The sequence below is a fragment of the Heliangelus exortis genome, chromosome 1 (assembly GCF_036169615.1).
Source record: "Heliangelus exortis chromosome 1, bHelExo1.hap1, whole genome shotgun sequence".
In the NCBI taxonomy this organism is placed as follows: Eukaryota; Metazoa; Chordata; class Aves; order Apodiformes; family Trochilidae; genus Heliangelus; species Heliangelus exortis.
Genome location: NC_092422.1, coordinates 75,918,222 through 75,931,019, shown reverse-complemented (window position 1 = coordinate 75,931,019; position 12,798 = coordinate 75,918,222). Strand labels below are relative to the sequence as shown.

The window sequence follows — 12,798 nt, the reverse complement described above, 5'->3', positions numbered from 1 at the left end:
AAAAGTTCTTTAGATTCCAGAATTATTTATTGAAAGCTTCCAGTCTGAAACTGTTTTGTTTGAGCAGTCCTGAAGAAGCTGCCAAACAAAAGCCTGCAAGAGCATGCCCACCAACAGGATATATATCTTCACCACTGTAACCAACAGAAAGCACAGACCACAATGGTACTTTTTGATACCAGTCTTGACTTTTGCTATTGCTATAAGCTGGGCCAGCTTTGTTGGCCTTAATACTTCATTTTTCCACTGAGATTAGAAGTGGAAAGGAAATGATGGCACAGGTGAGGCTTATGAAATGCTTTGTCTCGCCTTTCTCCCACCTTGGGGCTGCACAGCCACAGAAAACCCAACAAAAATATTGCCATTATAAACGCTTCCTTACATTCACTCAAATCCCTCTGGGGGAAAAGGGAGGCAGAAGCATCCCAGACACGAGGGTAGGATTAGCAGCTGGACTCAAAACCACTTTTCAGGTAGAGAAGGGTGAGTCCATCTCAAGCTGGGGTGATGCCTGTAACCCATTTGGGTCCTACTTGGGGACTCTGGCCCAGGAGTCCCGTGACAGCGTGATCCCCCGTGCTGTCCCCAGGCATGGATCATCTGTCTACTAAGATATTTCAGCAAATCACATGGCACTTTGTAAAAACATAATTGTTTTTATTTTCCAATTTTCCATGTTTTGTGTAGAGTGCTGCTGTGTTCAAGTGAAGTGAATAAAAGCATAAACAGTAAGCACCATCTGGAGAACATTCTTCCAGCACGCTGAGAAATAGCAGCTGCCTGTGTGCTACCTGCTATAAATAAATGTCATTTTAAAAAGTCAAAAAAATTGTTTGTTCTTATTTGATGGAACTGCAGCCAGATAAAATTTTACTTAACCATGTCTTTGGGTACCTGCCATCCCCACACACAAAAAATTAAAACTGTAGATGCTTGCTTCTCAGTCCTTTATGTTAGTGTCAGCATGTATCATCCATAGTATCAGTATGGATGACAGAATAACAATCCTACATGATATCCTAATAACAGCATTTGAGGTTGCAACTTAGGACTAACACATGAACAAAACACTGAAAATCCAAGTGCTTTCTCAACTGTACCAGGCTCACAATATGGAGATATCCCTCAGCCTGCTAGCGAGAGAATGAGTAAAATTAAAATTATTTTTGCTCTAAAGTGACAGCGTATCAGTTTGGAAGGAAAAAAAAAAAAAAAAAACAAACCCAAAAAGAAAGTCGATAATTTCTTTTCACTGCAGCACAAAGCCACTCTGATCTCCCTCCTCACTGACAAAATACAGACCAAGCTGGCTGTGGGGTTGCAATGAGGCTCTGTGAAGGGTTGGCATTTGCTGTGTTTGTTTAATCACTGCAATTAGAGCTATGCAAATAATGGAATTGTTTGCTATGGTGGCCAGGCTGGGGGAAAAAAAAAAAAAAAAGAAAAAAGAAATGTTTGGGTTAATCAATTTAAGAGCTATAAGAGCTACTTTTTCTTTTTTGGTAATAATAAAAAACCCAAACAAAACTGTTTTGTTTGTTCCACTCAGAGGGCAGCAAAACCTTGGAAGAATACATTCAGTTTGAAATGAAAAATTACATTTTCACAGTGGAACAAAGCATGTGAGCATTTAACATTTGTTCCTTTTTTTTATTTTATTTTTAATAGCCAAACATTTCCAGCGCTCAGAGAAAGGATGTTAAGGAGAACTTACTGCTTCTTGCAGGGGGGAAGAGGGCAGGTTTGAGCACTGCAGCTTTCCTCCCTCGGTCAAGCATTCCCCTCCCCACTGTGGTGCTCTGCTTCTGGCAGCCCCCCAGCTCGGGGAGCCCAGGGGGGGAATCTTCCTGCTCTTCTCCAGGGCGTGGGGCTGGCAAGCTGCCTGCCAAAACGTGCCAAGGAGTTAGGGCTACAGGAACGACACCATTGCCTTTTCTTGGTTACTGGCAGCCCAGCTACACATCTAAGTAGCCTCACTGATACTGGCTCAAAACCTCACCGTGCCACTTGGAACCTGCAGCTAATGAGGCTGGCGTTCAGCCCCTGGTTTGGGGAGGAGACGGTTTTCTGACTTCAGGAAAGCTAATGAAAAAGTTAAAAAGCTGCCAAGAATGAAAGGACTAAATCCACAGCCATTCTGTTGTTGCAGAAGGAAAGGGTTGGCGAAGTCTCAGGGGAAAACGTGACCCCAGTACCCTGGGCATGGCAAGATGTGGGCTGCTGTCTCCATGGCAGCACTGCCTCTGTCCCTGCAAAAGAGGGTTCCACTGTCTGCACTGAAATATTTTCCTTTCTCCATGCTTCAGGGAAACACTTCAGCTGGGTTTCAGGTGGGAGGGAGGTGCCTACACACCTCAAGTGGAAGGCTGAAGCTACTCAAGGAGCCAGGGAACTGAGTACCTCCCCAACCCCCAAGCATCCAGGTTTGGATAAAGTGACCACCTTGAACCTTCCGCTGCCGTAGCAACTTTCAATTGTCTATTAAAATAGTGACCTAAAGTCAGAATGGCCCCTGGCATGGCACAGTGTGACTTCCCAAGTCGGGTTGTGCTTCGCGGTACAGCATGGGGCTGAGGCATCCAGCTCAGGCAGGAGGCAGCCCAAATCCTCACTGATGAACCATCACCCACCAGCAGGGATGTGAAGAAATTTTAGAGGGGTTTCTTTCTTTCTTTATTTTTAAAATACTGAATAACTGTGCATCATGATGCAGTGGGAGTGAATGTCTTGTGAAACAACATCCACAGACAGGCTCTGGGTCCCTGAAAGGAGAAAGCAGCTGTGATTCCCAAGGCACGGGCGCATCGCCAGCCTAGCTCCCTGTCATTATTTCAGGGCAAGAGTGGAAACGATGGACATAAATCAGGCTCAGTCCATCCCTTGAGCTATGCTGCATTCTCCAAAACTCAAAGTTGTTGTGCACTGAGTGGCTCCTCTAAAGCCTTGCTTTCAGCTGGTCATTGTTCCCACTGGAAGCAAAAGCATCATTCCTGTCTTATTTTATTTTCTGTTCTCAAAAGGACTCAGTGTGCCAGGAACCGCATGAATAGGGATGAGGGTACAGTCCCTTCCCTGATGAAATCATCATCTCAAACCCAGCAAGGGCAGGAAATGATAACGTGGTTATGGTCCCCATTAGCCATATTTTCCTAATATAAATATTTTAGCTACTTTTATTTACGGAGTCAGCTCACACTAGTTAAATGAGTTACTTTGCAAAGGGAAGCTGTCTGAAAATTGACATTGGACTACTGATTTTGTTAGAATGATGATTTTTCTACATGAATAAGATTTTCCTGGGCTACGTGTGCAGGGAAGGCAGGTGGCTGGAGCATGTCTGTCTGTTTGTCTGTCTGTGCACATACACATGAGTGCGTGCCAGTGTGTGTGTATGTGGGGGAGGGTTCTTTGTTTTGTTTTTGCCTTTGGTCAAATTCAAACAATGTGCAGTAACAAGAAGTAAATGTCATTTTCCTCCCATCCATCTTAATTTTGCATCCATTTTAAAGCTTACCTTTGACCTTTTAAAATGTTAATACACTTAAGCAGATACAAAAAACACAAAGCTCCTGGAAAAATTATTCATGGTCATATCAGAATGCTAGTCTAAAAATGTAACATCAGTAGTTTTCCTCTTTAATTTTAAAGAACTTTTGTCTGATGTAGCAGCAGTTACTACGCTATGATTAGCTATTATTTCCTTTTCAAACAAATATCCATGTTAAATGCTATAGCAAAACCCTATCAGCACAACCAGCACAACCTGCTATGAATTTCATTCACTGGGTAACTGCCTAGAACCACATAAAAGGTCCTGAAAAGAACCTTGAGAAGTCACCTAACCCATCCCTTTGCTCCAGGCAGGACCAGCTATATGTAAACCATTCCTGACAGGAAACCTTATTTAGTCTTCCTTGAAGTAATAGCCTTAAATAAAACTGGAAAAAAAAAAAAAAAAAAAAACCAAACAAAAAAACCCGCACAAATCAAAGTACATACTATAAATACAAAAATAATTCATTTTTGTGTTCTGTGTATACAAATATGAAAATACAAAGAGATAACCCTGACCTAACTGATCACTCTCCCTCCTCTGACCACTTCATACCCTTTAACCGAAGAGCTGAAAACAGGAAACTCTAATAAAAACACCTCCTTCCTTTTTAAAAATAAAAGCTTGCTCACTTGAGGACCTCAGCAGTGGAACCACTTCTCATGAAAAGTGATTTCAGAAGCACCAGGTCCCAAACCATTTGGGCCTTAATGCTTCAAAGCAAAGAGCTCTTCAGTTCCACTGGAGAGCAAACGGGAAGCAAGTGTTGACCAACCTCTCCAGGAACCAAAGCAAATCTAAGATGTCTGCAGCCTGTCTGTGATCAATGACATCCACCTCTTCTTTTCACTTCACTGGTTGTTCCGAGTGAGAGGCTGTACTGGGTTCCAGTGGGATGGGGACAGCACAGCTCTGCAGTTACACACTATGAATGTGGGGAACCCTGGCACACAGCCATATGCTGCTTTCACTTTTTTCTCTTTAGCATCTGATGGTATCCAGGGCTAGCCCCATCAATCTAATATCCCCTTTTTGAAGACAGAAAGCATTGGTGACAGCCCAAATGTAGCCTAAAAGACAAGGGGGGCTTTCATGGATAAACACATAAGGGGAGGACATATGGCTGCTACCTGAACATCCACCCCCCAAAAAATTACCCAAGGACCTAAACAGAAAACCCAAACAAAAGGTAGATGCATTTCCTCAGTGAGTGGAATACAACTCCTTGCAATTCTTTCTTCTACCTACTGACATGGCTTTGGTCCAGCACAACTGGAGCTTGGCCAAGCAATTTTCCACAAACTGGGCAGCCCCTTAGGTAAAACAGGGGGGAAAATGTGAAAGTACTGTCGGCCCTGAGAGACAACAACATCCTTGCATGTATTCTGCACGCATAATGTGAAAAAGCTGTCATGAAGAACCCAGCTTTTTCCATCATGGGAGCCTTATGAATCCACCCTAACCATACACAGGTCCTCCTGTACCAAACCAGCATGAGGCACCTCCATCCAGCCCCAGAGACCAGAAGTGAGGTAACAGCACCTTGTGGCTACAACAGCAAGGCTCTCTTCTGCTTTTCTTCTTCTGGGATACGCTTGTGCAAGTATATGAGCACGTGCCTGTGCATGTATACATTTATTAATACCTACACACTATATGGTCTCTCCAGCAGAGAGTATCCTGTGCCAAAGGAACCCTTTGCTGTCCCACTCAGGAGACCCTCCATGGCTGAAGACCCATTCTTCCACTGATCTTCAGGGTGAGGCCCTCTTTTCTGACTGGTTTCCCATGAGATTCATGGGAAACTCAACCCCAAGGCCAGGCACCTTACATAGTGGGTCCAACAGGCTTGGTATCTGCAGTAACCATCTCTGAAGCTGCCAAAGACATCTGCTCTAGAGAGTAACACAGACAAAATTCCTCCAAACAAAGGATGAACCTTCTCATTTTTTTCCCTTGGAAGTATACAAGAATTTTTAGAGAAAAAAGAAATACAATAACATGTATCTGTACAGAATTTCCTACTTTCTTCTGGCATCCTCTCAGCATCCCACAGCCTAGAGAGCAAGGCTCAGCCACATCAGTAGTCCTCTTCTCCCATTTTTGGTGGGGCAGAGCCCCTGGCCAAGAGCTGCCTCTTGATCTCCAGCCCCACCACCAAAGCTGGAGCTGAGAGCATCTATAATTCAGACAGTGATGCTCTTCCTGTTAGCTTTGCAGAGGCCTTGTGTGGATTAAGCTCTATGGCAAGTGACCCACCACCAACAACCACAAAGATGCGTATCACACGCACACAAAAAATACTTTACGTTATACTTATTTTTCCACATTATCCATTCTTGTTGCCCTTCATTGTCTAGTTCAATACTCTTCAATATCTTTTCTTTAACCAAAGGACCACCTGACTATTTTTTAAACCAAGGATCATTTGGTGCAGTATTGTCACATAAGCTGTCAAAGACAACCAAATTTAAAAATAAAAATAAACACACTGAGTATACATTTCTCACTTTGCCACTCCTGACCCTACAGTTTGGAGTTTTTTGCTTACATGCAATAGAATGCATATGTGCTGTTGTTACACTGCTTGTGACTGGTTTATTCACCATCTTCTGATGTTCAAGGACTCATAAGTTGAGTAACGCTTCTCTAGATAATTAGTTGATTCACTAAGCACAGATGAATAACTGATGAGCTACAAAAAGTCACTATTGTCTGAGTCAGTCACCAAGTAACTTGGTTCTTCAACCAGGGGAAAGTTTTCTTCTCTGAAAGGTGACAAGGAGCTCTGTAATGACTTCTATTATCTCTTCAATAAACTCATGGAAAATAGGACATTGCAGCTAAAAAAACACAGAAAGAGAAATTACCTGCTACTGTCATTAAGGATTCAGAGGCTGAAAAAGAACAGTTGGTGCAATGCAGCTGGAGAGGCTTTTTCGAGTAAAGTGATTATTCTCTGGCCATTAACAAATTATCTTTTGATGGAATGCAAGACCTATACCCCCCAGATAACCTGGCTTTGCTGTGAGGAGCACATTGTCTGCCAGGCAGGCAAGAGCCACTGTTCTCTTGTCCCTCCTGGTAGCCACCACACTTCTCCTACCTCTTTGCTTCCATGCCACAATAAAAAGAGAATCAGTAATTAAAAGGTAGAAGCACAAACAGATGTTAGAGGAGAGGTTGCTCTTTACAGCCAGCCTGACCAAATGAACTTGGATCTGCAGCCGAGGATGCCTGAGGGGGTTCTGGTTTCACGGAGACTCCGTGAGGTGTCACAGCAAAGTTCCTTCACCTCTCTTGCCTATCAGAGCTCAGCCCCAATCACTGGCTCCAAGATAACAAGGTAGTAAGACATTCACAGATGTGGTCAGTCCTGGGACTTGTTCTGACATCTTTGTGCCCTGCCATGGGGGGGAAGGGGGAACTCAAACTCAAACCCATGTGCTCTTTAAGCCAACAGCCCCCACCTGCCTTCTGCTATAGTGACTGCTCTCTAACCACCTCAAGGGTAGCGCAAGCAACACAGGGACCTGGAATCCACCAGGCTGAAGGACATTTTTTCCTGAGGAGGGTTAAGTGGACAGGAGACTTGTTTCAGGCTCTTTGGGTAATTCCTGAGAACATTTAGCCCCACATCTGATTCCATGAAGTAGCGTTTCTAAACTACTACATACCCTATTAACCAGCAAAACCAAAAGGGCAGTGGAAACTTGTCCAGTTCAGAGGGGTTTTATCACTTGCACTTGAATTGTGGAGAGGTGGCTGCTGCAGGGGTACCCCAGGACAACTGATCACCCCCAGGACTGGCAAAATCCTACAGATGTCATGCTGTAAACTCACCACACCACGTTACAAGTTAAACAATAGCGTGGATAAACCTGTTTGGGGGGAAAAAAGGGAAAACTAGGTCTAACAAGCAACATTAAATCACTCAGCAGAGCAGATCCTGCATGGAGTGGCCTATTTATGGAGTTGCTTGGTGCCATGGGAAGGACAGGCAATATTGCAAACCCAGGAATGGAAATTCCTGAGGAGAAACAAGACAGGTTTACTGTGATCATCTACAGCCCAGGACCTCCCATACAGCCACCGCCTTTTTGAAATCCTCAGTCTGATGGGACAAATTAGGCCTAGGGCTTTAAACAAAAAATGAGGAAAACTTTTTCCTCGTGAAGACAGTCTACGAGACCCAAACAATGCTGAAAAGTGTTTTACTGTATTGCTATTCTGTAGATGCCATTTCTGGAGGGGTGACCCAGTGCAGCCTGATTTCAAAACAAAGCCATTCGTGGCTAGCACCACATATCTCCAGCAGACTCCTTCCACTCAAAAATAAATAAATAATAAATAAATATAGCAAGTACCCCCATAAATCATTCATCCACCCCAGTCTCATAACAAGAATATTTGTCAGCTCCCATTTTGCTTTCCCTTCTCTGGCTGCCTGCTCTACAAAGCCACCATTTCAGCTGCCTCCGCATACAGACCGGTGGGCACACTGCATCACAACAGCTCCTGCATCTCCATCCTTCTTCCTGTGGAAAGGGTGGCCACCCCTCTCCCTCAAATCCTTGCTTGCACCACCAGAGATTTTTAAATGGGTTTTTTTTAAAAAATAAAATTAAAAAAATAATGAAAAAAAAAAATATTTATCAATAGCTCTGGGGCACCCATCAGATGTGCTCAGCTCCTGTAACAATCACGTGATTTATGTAGAAGTAATTGGGGTTAAACTATCTGCCACATCAAACTCTTCACATTTGGCCCCATCTTTAGGACCTAGAAACATCTGAAATAAATAAAGCCATGTGTCATTTAACAGGGTCTGGGCTTAATTAGGATCATTCTGGATTTTATGGGAGAAATCTTGTACTGCCAGCATTATGTGGCTAGCCCATCACTTGCAAGGTTATCTGGTGTTTTTTTCTCTTTCCTTTACTACCTACATCAAAATAGTTCTATTTCCACACAGCTTTTCTATTCCTCTTCTTTTTTTTTTTTTTTTTCTTTCCTTTTTTTTTTTTTTTTTTTTTTTTTTATCCTCCAACCAGCCGGATGACAACAGCTCCTTATCTTTGGCTGTCTTCCATGCTAAAATAAGAATGCCGTTGTTCCGCCGAGGGAGCTGCACCCTTCCACCTCCGTTCCCTCCTGACGTGCACACAGCTGGCTGCGCAGGAACGCCCGAGGTGCCATTTTCTATCCATTTTCCTGTGATGTTGTTGCAATTTACCCTCTAGCTACGATTTGTATTTCTAAATCACACCGGGCTGCTCTCGTGCCAGGGATTTTACAAACCTCAAGTGACAGATGGTCTCTGTCCTGAAGAGCTGGTGATACTCAGCCCATCTCCCCTGCCACCACTTCCCTGCTTTGGCACAGGCCAGCACACGCGAGGGCGAGCACGCAGCCAAACGCCACTCAAGAGATGCCAGGAGATTTGATTAGCAGCAGAGGATGACCAGATTAGAAGAGGGATAGGATTAGAGATTGATAAATCTTTGATAAATCGTTGTGAGGCTGCTTCATCTGTATTATTGGCTCCAGCATCAGCATTTGCATGTCAAACTCTATCCCCTCGATGCAGCTAGGTACAACCTCTCATGGGGCTGCTGTGGGCAAGTCAACAGGGGAAAGGAAAGGGTTTGAGTTGGCATCTGAACTGCCAGCCTGGTACAGGCAAGCACACTTGGCGGGTCACAGGCAAAGATGAGGAGTGGGGAGGCAGGGAAACATTAAATGGATTGCCCAGAGCTACACCGGCAATTCGTGGCAGAGGCAGAAACAGGAGCCAGATTTAAAAAAAAAAAAAATTAAAAAATACGAGTTCCTTGCACAGGAGATGAGCCAGCCGCCTTTGTTACATGCGAATGCATTTTTTCCCTGTAATTCACACCGCTGCAGGCTCTGCACAGCAAACGCCAGCTTCCTGAAGTTGTAGTGTGTTCAGTGCAACCCGCTCATTGCACACATCATGCCTGACACATGACTGGCTCCATCCTCCAGCCCGTGCTTGCAATGCGATCCACGAGCGTCGCCAAAGCTTATCACTTGGATTTTCTGTAAGAAGTGATCAGGACCCTGCAAAACCCATCACTGGGGTGATTCCCGGTCTGACCCGGATAGCTCTGGAGGATGGAGCACCTCCAGAATTTAATGTACACACGGAAACTAGGCATCACTCTTCAGTTAATTCGAGCAGTTATCCCCTCTTCAAATTTGGCTTCAATCATCTCTCAAGGTGAAAGAGATTTTAGTGTCCCCATGAGAGTCCCACTGGAGATTCTCACAGGAAAGCTACAATATCCATCAGAGATACCAAGGACAAAATAGTGAGGGTGCATTAATTGAAGAGGCTGCTCTAGCAGAGCTGAGGAGGAAAACAGGCAGGCTATCGACAGCTTCCTGGACTAGTTACTGTAGTTACATCTGATTAACCAGGGCCACTGGCAGAGTTATAAAAAAGAAGGAAAAGCTTTTCAAAATTTATGCCTAACAAATCCAAAAAAACCCCAACCCAAACAAAAAAAAAACAAAAAAAAAAAACCAAAAAAAAAAAACAAACCAACAAAAAAAAGGAAGCATGCCAATTTTTTATTCTGTACTACTGTCCTCTCAGTAGCCTGTTTGTGAGGAAATCTTTACTTTAAATGTTAAACCAATTTGCCAGCACTAAATGAAATGACTTACTTAGAAAAAATATTTCCTCATCAAGTTTAAACGGAAAATACCTGAAGAATTCATGGGCAACCAGATACTCTTTCCTCTTTAACAACACAACCCCATTAGACAATAACTGTATTTTGAATCCTGCATTTTAAGCATTGTTTCTAAAAAATACTTCTGATTGAGAATGGCATGTGAGAAAACTGACATCAACAACAGCGACTAAATCAAAGCCAAACCAATCTCCTCCAAAAGAGGGGGGGCGGGGGGGGGGGGGAAATGAGAAAAGGGGAACAACTGCCCCGCCGCTCCCTCCCAGGGTGCAGGCACCCTGCAGCATCCCTCCCCCCCGAGGGATGCAGAACTTCTTCGCCACGACGCTTGGTCGAAGCTCGCGGCGCGGGTGACCCACGCCCCGCGTCAGCCCCCTCCAGAAAAAGCCGTGAAGGGGAATGCAGGTGACAGCTCGTCCTCCCGGCAGCCCTCGCCGAGAAGGCGAGAAGGCGGGTGACAGCGGGAAGAATTTCTGCCCCAACTTCAGAAGGCTAAAACCACCTCCTCCTGGCTTGCGACCAGCTACTAAAGAAACCCCAGTTCATCCCATTACCGCCCATCTTGAAACCCATCCTACATTTATTTATTTATTTATTTATTTGTTTTTATTACCCGTGGATCCGGGCGCTCTAAGTCGCTGTGACCCGCCGTGTTTTATTTCCCGTGGGGCAGTCCCCACAAACCGGGAGGGGTGGAGGGGCGATGCCTGGACGCGGCACGCACCCACGGGCGTGATTTTGGAGAAGTTCCGCAGGCAGGGGGAGGAGGGAGAAAAGGTGGGGGAGGTGGTGGCTCGCTCTGCCCGTATGGTGACGGTCTCGCCCCGTCCGTCTCCCTGCCTGGGTCCTCCGCGCCTCCCACCCCTCAAACCCACCGCCGCAGCCCCCCAGTGCCGGGACAACCCGCACAAAGCCTCCGCCGGGGTCTCGCTGCGCCCGTTCGGCGCCACCAGAAACAATAGTCACGGGCCGGAGAAGGGACCGCGGAACCGCTGCCGTCCTCCCCACGGTACCGCAGAGCCCGGCCGCGGGTGGGACGCAATGGGGAATGGAGGCGTGAGGCGGGGGGGCTGATTCCCGCAAAACGCCGCCGCCCCGGCCAACCTGTCACCGCTCCGCCCGCCCCGGGGTTGTCGGCGCGCAGTCGCCTCGCGGTACCTACCTCCGGTGGAGGGTGAGGCAAGCCCCTAGCTGGGCTCCATGGGGGCCGCAGCCGTCGCTTGCTTCTGTCAACCCCGGCCACAGCCGCCGCCGCTGCCGCCGGGGACGCGCCGCCCTGCCCGGTACCGCGTCCCGCTCCCCCCGCGCCGGGCGGGGCGGGGAGGGGCGAGAAGCGAGGGGCGGGACTGGCCCACCCCGGGTCTTGCCCACCCCGGCTCGCTCCACCCACCCACAGGCGCTTGTCTGTCCCACCCCCGAGCCCCCAACTCTTGGGGGCTTTTGTGGGGGGCGTGGGGCGTGGGAAGGGCATGCACCGGCAAGGGATACGTGGGGTAGGAACCGTACCACCCAGGAAGATGTTGCAGCAGGCAGCGTCATCCTCGTTAATAAATCTCATGGAGTCCACAGCGGGGCCGCGAAGATGATCAGGGGGCTGGAGCACCTCTGCTACGAAGACAGGCTGAGAGGGTTGGAGATGCTCAGCCTGGAGACGAGAAGGCTTCCCTTATCCTACCTGAAGGGGGATACGAGCAAGCAGGGGAGGGACTTTTTACAAGAGCATGTAGTGAAAGGATGAGAGAGAACGGATTTAATATGAAAGAGGATAGATTTAGATTAGATATTAGAAAGAAATGCTTCACCGTGAGGGTTGTGAGACACCTGAACAGTTTGTCCAGGGAAGTTGTGGATGCCCCTTCCCTGCAAGTCTTCAAGGCCAGGTTGGATGGGGCTTTTAGCAACCTGGACTAGTGGGATAATGGGAGGTGTTCCTGCTCATGCAGAGGGTTGGAGGTAGATGACCTTTAAGACCCCTTCCAACACAAACCATTCTGTGATTCTATGATCTGCTTTGCCCTCATTTTTCCACAAGACTCTGAGTATCCCAAGCCTCTTGATGACAGACTTTAAAATGGTTTTGTCGAGGGCAAGAGAGTTTTTCACTGAGGTTTCAAATCTCTGCGAGTGTTGCCAGCAGCTTATTGGTAGGTGCGGTGCATTAAACTAAATCCGTGGATAGTATTACATAATATGTCCTCAAATGTACATAAAAGATGATTGTAATTCCATCTGGCTCTCTGTTGATATTAGCAAACCGCTCGAGATTTCCTCTTGCGGTTTAATGGGCGTTTCAAAACCTTTGACTGGTGCTGGATCAAACAGATTATGATTTAAGAAAGGGTAAAGCACACACACTCATGACATTGTGGGAATTAGTGAAAGAAGAAAAAAAAAAACTTAGTAGGTCATCTGCCTAATCCATCTTCCGAAAGAGAGTAGGAATGTCCTCCATAGGATAATTTATGGGCATTTGTCTAGTTTTCTTTCAGATGCTCCAAATATGTGGCTTCCTCATTGCCCATA

General features: G+C 46.2%; 1 protein-coding gene across 2 annotated transcripts in view; it reads right to left on the bottom strand.

Moving 5' to 3' along the window:
• Positions 1–11,575, bottom strand: part of RAI2 (retinoic acid induced 2) — a 45,129-nt gene extending 33,554 nt beyond the window's left edge. Inside the window, exon 1 of one of the 2 annotated variants that reach the window (XM_071749032.1) lies at positions 11,438–11,575. The gene's annotated coding sequence lies outside the window, so the exon portion shown is untranslated. The remainder of the gene's footprint in view (positions 1–11,437) is intronic. The other variant, XM_071749040.1, reaches the window with a different exon arrangement.
• Positions 11,576–12,798: the final 1,223 nt, after the last annotated feature.